Raw genomic sequence first — 8,948 nt, 5'->3', positions numbered from 1 at the left:
TTAGATGTACTATATTTACAGGAAGACTTTTCAGGAGTGTAAATACAGGACTTTTCAGAGAAAAGAATGGATTTTGACTATTATTCTGGACTAGATAAAAAGCAATTTGAATGTAGGCTGCAGTTTTAAGCATAGTTACCTGGCATTAAGTCCCACTGAAATAATTGGGACTTACTTCTGAGTAAACATGGGTAGAATTGGTTTGTAAGGAGTGAAGTTAAACACATTTTCTTGTAAACTCGGTGTAAATGAGTGGCATTTACTTCCAAATAAATGTATTGAGGATGAAGTGCTAGAAGGAGAGTTGCTACTTTCTTACACTGGAGTAATCCCATTGAATGCAATGGAAGTATGTTTGAATGATCTTTTGAGATAGACTATTTACATTTTTGGAAGGTCAACCAGTATATGTTTTTAATTTCACGATCAGTAGCAGCATGCACTTGTTCACATATTATTGGGCAGGTGGGATATTTAGAACCTTAATATGCTTAGCCTTTTCTACAAATCTTTCTGTTCATTTCAGTCACTTTAAAGTTAATATTGACAAAACCAGGGGCTAACTTAAAAAGATAACAGATGACTATTATTAAGAGAGGTTTCCTTTTTTCTGACCCTCCCCCAGCAATGATATTGCAGTGCTGCAAAGTGACGTTCCCTTTTTATTACAATGTATTCAGATAGCTTATTTCGCATAGTTTATTCATAGAGCTTTTGAGAAGAAGAAATTTATCTTTAAAAGAAAGTTGGTAGGTACTTTTTCTTGTTAGTTAACATTTTTTTTACTTTTTGAACAGTACAAATGATAAGAGTTTTAAGGCAACCTAAAAGAAGCAAGTGCAGGAAAAGGAATCTTTTAAACAAACTCAAAAAAAAGTTTTTGGTTTTTCACTAGAGGAAATATGGCCATCGGATTAGTCCTCTGACTTTTAAAATCTGTTATAACCAGGATACTGTATAATACAGTTGCTAGGACAAATTCTCAGTCATGTTGCAAAAACTGTATGTTTATGATTTACATTCATGAATATCACAGTACTAGAGACATTTCATGACTTTATATCAACAGGCTCTGCCATGTAATAGTTTATATGGTAATAAGGTTTCTATAAACACTAAAGCACATTTGGAATTTCAAACTTAGGATTTTAACTTGATAGATGTAAAATTTGTGCCATATGAACATACCATATAGAGATATTGGTTCTTTAGTAATAGCAAAAAGAAAGGTACTGCAGTAAAGCTTGTTCAGTTGTCTGTTGTGACATTTTGTATCCTATTTCAGATTGAATAAGCAAATGTTTTCAATAACATCTTGCCAATATTAGTCTTTCAAGCTATATTAACAGATAGTATAATATAAGCATATGCAGAGTAGGAGTTCGTTTGTATGTGCCAAAACAACCATGTCAGATACTGCATTAGACTTAAAGAAAATGAACCAAACTCTAAGATTCAGTGTGATTTTTCCTTTCCCATAAATGATGATCATGTTACAGCATAGGTGCAGTGCTCATTATCAGCAACACATCTGTACAGATTTCAAATTTGGATGAATTATCTCTAGAGTACCACCAATATTTGGGTGCTCAGTGTGGTAATGACACTTTTATTTCCAAACAATTTATAACATAATTGACTTAGAAGCAAATGTTCGCATTACTATGGGTGTTGAATATGCTGTTCCTTATCTTTGACCTATAACTGAAGACCTTCTGTAAAGTTAGGAGGCTAGAAGAGTATACTACAACTGTACTTGTGAGCTGCCTTTTGCATCCCAAACATGCTGCCACCTAATTTCAAAAAGACGTGTTTTCTGTATTTTATACCTATTTGTACTTTGTAGAATTGGCTTGTTTCTGTTATGTAGAATTGGAGAATTGGCTTGTCAGAATACTTGTTTCTGTTATGACCTATGGTCAAGAAAACAAATTTCACTTGGCATTTTATACTCTGTTACTCCCAAACATTTTTGTGTCATGTACTCTCTGTTTCTAGAACAATCCAACTTAGTTGTGTGTCATGAATTTAAGGATGCAATACCAAGGAGTAAGTACCTTGAATTTAATAGGACTGAGTTCCAAGTAAATATGCATTGAATTGTGCTCTTACTCAGAACAATTTATGAGAATGTATCTCTGTGTGTGTGTGTGTGTGTGTGTGTGTGTGAGAGAGAGAGAGAGAGAGAGAGAGAGAGAGAGAGAGAGAGAGAGAGAGATTCAAAGTCTTTTAGGATATAAACATTAAAATAAATGGTGCCCATAGTATGGTGGAATATAATAAAGACACTGTCTCTTTTTAATGAAGAAAAGATCTAAGAACTCTGTGTTGCCCCTTCCATAAAGCACATCATGAATTACCGTCTTATATTTCTCTTTGGCTGCATTGTTCAGGCACTTCTTTCTTCACTAAGGAAATGAAAACACATTTGTTCAACATCAAGATATATTTTCAGTGTTAAAAGTTTGTTATGATTTTAAAATGTGTGAGCAAAATCTTACCAAGGTTAAGCACTCTTATTCCAGTGATTTTAGTAAGAGGGTTAAGGTAAAATATATGGTGCTTACAAGCACTGATCTTTAATTGGATCGTGCCCTGTGGTGTTTGACAAGGTGAAAAAGTAACCTTCATAATCAGGCTTTTTCAACCTGTCCTTACTCCCCAAACATTGGTAATGCTACTTTCTTGAAATGCTAAATAACTCTTTTATCTTCCTCCTTTTGGCTCATTGTGAACTGTCCACAGTTCTGTTTTCCATTTTTTCATTTTCTACACTATATCTCCAGTGTAATTTCCAAAATCAGTTGCATTAGGTGCTAGGAACATGATGCTAGTTTTATATGCATAATTTTTTTTAAAAATTAACAGAAGTGGAAAACCTGAACCCTTCTCTGGAGAGCCTTGGAAAACTTGTAAAAGTGAGACATTTGCTTAAAAGGCTTATGATCCAATCCTATCCTCATGGCACATCAATGTACACAAGTTACACCATTGTTGCTGCAGCCTCTCCACTGGTTTATGGAGCACTGCTGCTGGTGCAAAGGCCAGAAGGTTATACACAACCACCTGCTTCTTATAGAAACCACCACTGGTGGTTTTCTCTGGAGAGGCCTAAAAGGGGATTGGGGGTGGATCAGGGTGGAATGGGGCTAATCACAGTGGCACTGGTGCTCACCATAACCAAACCCCTATCTTAGGACTGGCATCCTCCCAGTTGCATTGGTCCCTTTAAGCTGCGCAGCTCAAAATCCAGCCAAGCCGAGCTGGAGAGTTCAGAGTTCAACTTTCCTGCATGTCTGGTGATGACATATGATGTCTTGCTGAGCTGCTGCGCCTGCTGGGAAAGGGGTCCACATAGTAGCACAGACCCCTTAGGGAAGGCATTGCCCAGGACGCTCCTTAAATCTACACCAGCAAAAGAGCCAGTGTAGAACTGAGAAGTCCCACAGGGACCAGGCAGTGGCTGGGGAGGTAAATAAAATTCTTCTTTACTTACCTCTCCCGGCTGATCTGGTCCTCTGCCAGTGCTCAGGATGCAGCAGCTGCTGGACCAGTGCAGGACAAAATTGGGCAGCTAAAAACTGGAGTAAAACTGGAGGAGATTTTGAGCCCAATCCTGTCCTTCCCCATCCCCTGCTGATGCAGGTGCCCCACAAAGACGCACACTGTATCCAGCAGTAGAGGTGCGTGTGTGTATGAATCAGGAGGCTTCGGTGGGGAAAGGGAAGTTATTTCCCCTTGCCCTTCTCTTAGCCTCCTGCTTACCAATGGATCTCTTTGGACTTGCACCAGTTCTTTAACTGGTGTAAGAACAAGGAGAAGGTTAAGGAAGGTGTGGAAAGAGGGGATAGAATCCAGCATGTGCCATTGCTGCCCAAATCCACCCTCCTTGGGCCACCTGCCTGTCCCGTTCCTCCCCTTCAGTTCCCACCCCCTGCCTTATCTGGTTCGGTGGGTGTGGTGGGGTCCATGGCAGAGTTGTGATGCTGCTGCCTCTTGCAACAGTGCACACAAAATGCCTCTGCACTCCATCGGCAGCCATTTTACTACAGTGGATTTTCGCACTACTCCCGTGTCACTCCAGTGTCTCCCTTATTATCTGTGAGAGTTCCATTCCAGGAACCCCCACAGACTAGGAAACCCCGTGGATTAGGAAACCCACAGATAATGAAATCCATGGGTTTTGGGGTCCCTGTAATCTTCCAGAGGAGAGGGGAACTGTGCTTTCCTTACCTCCAGAGGGTGTACCGATGGCCACATGTGGCCTCCCTGGCCCTCAGAATGCACCAAGGGCTTTAGAAGGTCACTTCCTGTCTTACAGAAAAACTGAAGCAATGTTTTAAGGTCTTAAAAGGCCTTTGGAGGGCCTAGAGGGGTGCCAGAGACCTTGGAAGGTGTTCTGAGGGCCGATGAGGCTGCACGCATCCAGAGGGTTCATGTGGATTAAACCCGTGGGTTCAGGAACCCGCAGATACTGAAATCTGTGAGTTCTGAATCTGCTGAAAGAATGGGCCCACTGTATATCCACTGTCATTTTATTGTTTAATAAGCACTATACCGTTCAATGAAATAGTACTTGCAACTGTCTCAATGCACACATTGTTAGTCCTTTGATTAAACTGGATCTGAACTGCAATCCTAGAAGAGAGTTTGCTCTTAATAGTACTGATGCGTACTAAAATGTGTACACCCAGTAGTCTTCCACTGTGTAATCTTGCATGTTTTGTACAAAAAAAAAAAATCAAATCATTATTTCAACTACAGGCTACTGAAAATGGAAACATTTTTAATAGCTCTTTCAAAACCAATTTTGTGCAGAGTCTTGTGCCATAACAACCAGAATAGCTGTTTTAAAAGACAGCTGGCTCAGTTGTCCCATACGGCTTAAAATGAATCATAACAGCCTGTTGGATTTTTATATATTGTATCAACCCCATGGAGAATCTTACAGTGTTGTTCAAGAGTGATTGGTGGCCCTAAGCTTGGACAACATGTTGCACTGAGTTGCTTTGCCATGCAAGGGTGTTCTTCCTGTACTGGTGCAGCAGTCCTGATGTTTGTGCTGTAGTCTTCTGTTTCTGGCACAGAGAGCCTAGTATCTGCTGTAAATGGTACTGCCATGACTTCAGCAAGCCATAGGACTGAACTGCAAATATCTTTCAATATCTGACCTTGCAATCCAGAGGTGCAGTTCAGAGATACTGTGATAAAAGTGATGGGGAGGTTACACCTTCTCATTTGTACAAATAAAATCAGTAGTTACCACCTTTCCATGCTAAAATGTTTGGAGTTAATTTTTCTTAGTTGCATTTGCATGAGAGGATCTGGTAGCACACTATTAATTACATATAAAATAAATAAAAATAATCTCCAAAGAAAGTTTTTCAGAACAATCTCATTTTTCTTTCAGGTGCCTGTATAAGTGAAAATGGCTTGGTAAAAAACTCAGTGTTTAGTCAATGGCATTTTTCCAGTAACTTCAGCTGGATTTTATACTTTGGCCACAGCCTAATGCACAGTTGCATGTTGAGAACATCCCATTGTTTTCAAAGAGTTTAAGTGCTTGCATCAGTGTGCACAAATTGCTACCTCTCCATCTTTTTTAAGTGCTAAAGAAGCAATTTTTAATATTTTTCTTCTCATGGCACACTGACTTCTATGGTCTTCACCTCTTGTGATGTCACATCTGGCTTCTGGGAGACTTTTCTGGGTTCTGTGGCTCTACTTCTAAGGGAACTGTCTGTAGTAATGAATTGTCTGTCTCCCATCCTCCATCAGCTCCTTAGGGGAAATTTAAAGGAAATTTAAGAAGTTGGCGGAGGAAGAGGGACAATTTGTTACTACAGACAGTTGCCCTAAAACCAGAGCTGCAGAACCTGGAAAAGTTTTTCAATGATTTTCAACCATTGTGCTCCAAAATCCTGTGGCACACCAGCAGACCTTTTGCACATTGGTTGACAATCACTATTCTAAAGTTTTGTTTGAATTCATGTTAGTAGAATTTGTCTGCAGGTTTCTCCATTTCCACATACACAATGGCCAGAATCCAGAAGGCCATGTAAGGTGTTCCACACATGCACCAGGGCATTTCAGACCTCTTCCTTTCTGTGACAGCCTCTGGTGACCCTTAGAAAGACATTCCTGGGGGTTGTGGGATGCTCAGAAGCCACATGTGATGTGATTGCAGTGGGAAGCAAGTGAGGAAAAATTGGTGACCCTGGACATGTATGCAGAAGTGCTTTCCATTTTCACATGGGGGTCTTTGAATCCCAGACAGTGCCAGGAAGCTTTGTTGTTTCTTCAGGATGCCTTGTCAAGAATGGAATAACACCTGCATTTTCCACAGATTTTTTTTCTCTCTGATTGCATTCAGTACAGCTTAGTGGCCTCAACAGGCCCGGCTGGCAGACTGAGGTTACCTACGCACAGAGAATATACATTGCACGCTACAGGTTCTCTGAACAACAGTGCTCTTTGTGTCTACATTCTGACTTGCATTGACCCTTCTTCATACTACTCCGACTGTTTTCCTACTCAGTCATTGACAGGAGGCATTTGACTTGCTCTACGTTCCAAAGGTTGAACCGTTGATAGATTTTATTGGACTGTCAGTAACCTGTGCTGGTGCATATTACACAAAAGTATTCAAGGTTTGTGGTGGGTGCACAGATGGGTGCAGCTTGGGAGATGGCACAAATGCCATCTACAACATGAAGGGATTCAGGAATGCATTTAGACTTGTTTCTCACTCTGACTGGAATCAATGTGAAGGAACTGACTGGTTCTGCACACCCAAGGAGGCTTTTGATTGCAATTTACCTCTGTTCTGTGTGTCATATGGCAAACTTCTTTTGGCAACCTTCAGTCTTGAAAGACTATGGTATAAGCCTACAGCACCCGGTATTCCCAAGAGGTCTCCCATCCAAGTACTAACCAGGCCTGACCCTGCTTAGCTTCTGAGATCAGACGAGATCGGGCATGTGCAGGGTAACAGTTGTTGCATATGGGAGTTTCAAAAGTGTTTCTGATGTAGTATGGGGGCATGTTTAAAGGAAAAAAGTCAGAGGTATTTGGGTCTGAATTAAGTAGCTCTGTAGATCCCAGCCACAAATTCCTGGATCCTAGAGGTTAGACAGGTTAATGCCATGGTTCCCAAACTGTAAGCTGTGGCTCCCTTGGGAGCCGTGGGAACCAGCCAGGAGAGCAATGGAATCTTTGTGAAAAGCTCACTGCCCATATAGGATTGTAGCCCCATTGGGGAGCTATGGCCAATGTCGCAGTAGGTCAAGGGAGCTGCTGGTCGAACAAGTTTGGGAACAACTGGGTTGATGGAATGCTTCCCCCCCAACTCATGAACTGTAAATATTCATCTTAGGGCTGATTCACACTGTCAAAATATTTCATGTAAGTGTGTATGAAAAACAAGTTACACTTCAGTCTTTTATCTATATGATGATGATGATGATGATGATGATGATGATGCTGTTACACTACAGCAATTTCAGGCAGAGCTGGGTTAAAAGTTTGAAGGTTCTTCTTCTGCCTCCACCATACTTCTTGTTTTCTGACAAGGCTAATATTCATTTCCACTGGAAGGAATGAAAGCCTCCTTATATATTTATTTAGATATTTATATCCTGTTTCTGGCTTCCCTAAGGGATCCCCCAGGGCAACTCAACTAATGCAAAGCATTTTAACAAGGATCCATAAAATCAATAACACAATGAACAAAACCGTAAATGATAAAATCAAAACAAAATAGGTAGCAAGAGCAAAAGAGGGACACATGAGAATCATAATCAGCCAATCAGCTTAACCAATTAAAACAGTAACTATAAGACACCTGTTGACAAAGAAAAGGTTTGGTTGAGCAGCTGAAAAACAGTAGTGAGGGGGCAAAACACTTCCAAGGGCAAGGAGTTCCACACAGCTTTCATTATTCTTTTAAATACCCATTCTGTCCTTCTCGTGAAAGCTCTAGGGAGGTAGTACTAGAAGTACTCTTTTCCTCTTCTTTCAGACAAGGCTACCAATATCCTTTCAGGTGGAAACATGGCTAGTGCTCCATTTTCTTTTCCTGCAAAAAAAACCCCGTAAGATAGCTCAGCGTGGAAAACAGGAGAGATTCACATTTGGAAGTTCCTGTGATGACACAATAGCAGGGAAGCTTTTTTAGCTAGGACTCTGCTCTCCAACTTACTTGGCGTTATAAATAATCCACTGGAAAATTCACATCTAGACATTTTTAGTCGTGGTACTAATTACTATGCTGGGCTATGATTTATTATTGCAAACGAATGGCTTAAAAAATTAATGCTCTTCAGATGTAGTAAAATGCTTATATCGAGCATGTTTTAAAAAAAACTACAGGTTTATATATTAACTTAATATGGTCAATTAAATGATGCATGTTAAAGGGTGTATATGTGAGTGGTGATGGCATGTGTTAGTTTTTAGTGAATAGGAGCCAAACTGGAGTTCATTTAAACCATTGATCTTCAGAGTCGATTATATAGCTGTGAGCTATAAGTTTTATGCTGGCTGGCTTGTGAACAAAGCAATGTATTAGTAGTGTGTTATCATTATTACTGTATCTTCACAAATGGGTTACGAAGTCTTTTATAGTTGGTACTTTATTGCTACATGCAGTGGTACAGGAATGGTGATTGTTTGTGATGCATTTGCCTTTAAGCCATTTCTGCCCAACCTTGCATATAAGCAACATGGATTAAATGTGTAAGACTGTGGGCTGGGCAGTTAATCCAGCACTAATGCAGCTGCAATGTGGCCCCAGGGTAAGGGAACAAACATTGTGGAGGCCTCCATGACTGATGCCCTGCCTCAGTATGTAGCCCATGCCCTGTTGGCCTAGCTGCATCAGCGTTGGAAAGTCAGATAGGATTGGGCCCTAAATTTTTTTTAACATCCTCTCCTTTCTGTTCCAGTTT

At 40.4% G+C, this 8,948-nt stretch overlaps 1 pseudogene; it reads right to left on the bottom strand.

Annotated features, from left to right (window-relative positions):
* Window positions 1-6,885: 6,885 nt before the first annotated feature.
* LOC136643502 (5S ribosomal RNA) lies at window positions 6,886-7,002 on the bottom strand (annotated as a pseudogene).
* Window positions 7,003-8,948: the final 1,946 nt, after the last annotated feature.

This window comes from Tiliqua scincoides, chromosome 2 (assembly GCF_035046505.1).
Source record: "Tiliqua scincoides isolate rTilSci1 chromosome 2, rTilSci1.hap2, whole genome shotgun sequence".
Taxonomy (NCBI): domain Eukaryota; kingdom Metazoa; phylum Chordata; class Lepidosauria; order Squamata; family Scincidae; genus Tiliqua; species Tiliqua scincoides.
The sequence above is the reverse complement of the archived record's forward strand: the minus strand, read 5'-3'. Positions and strand labels throughout refer to the sequence as shown.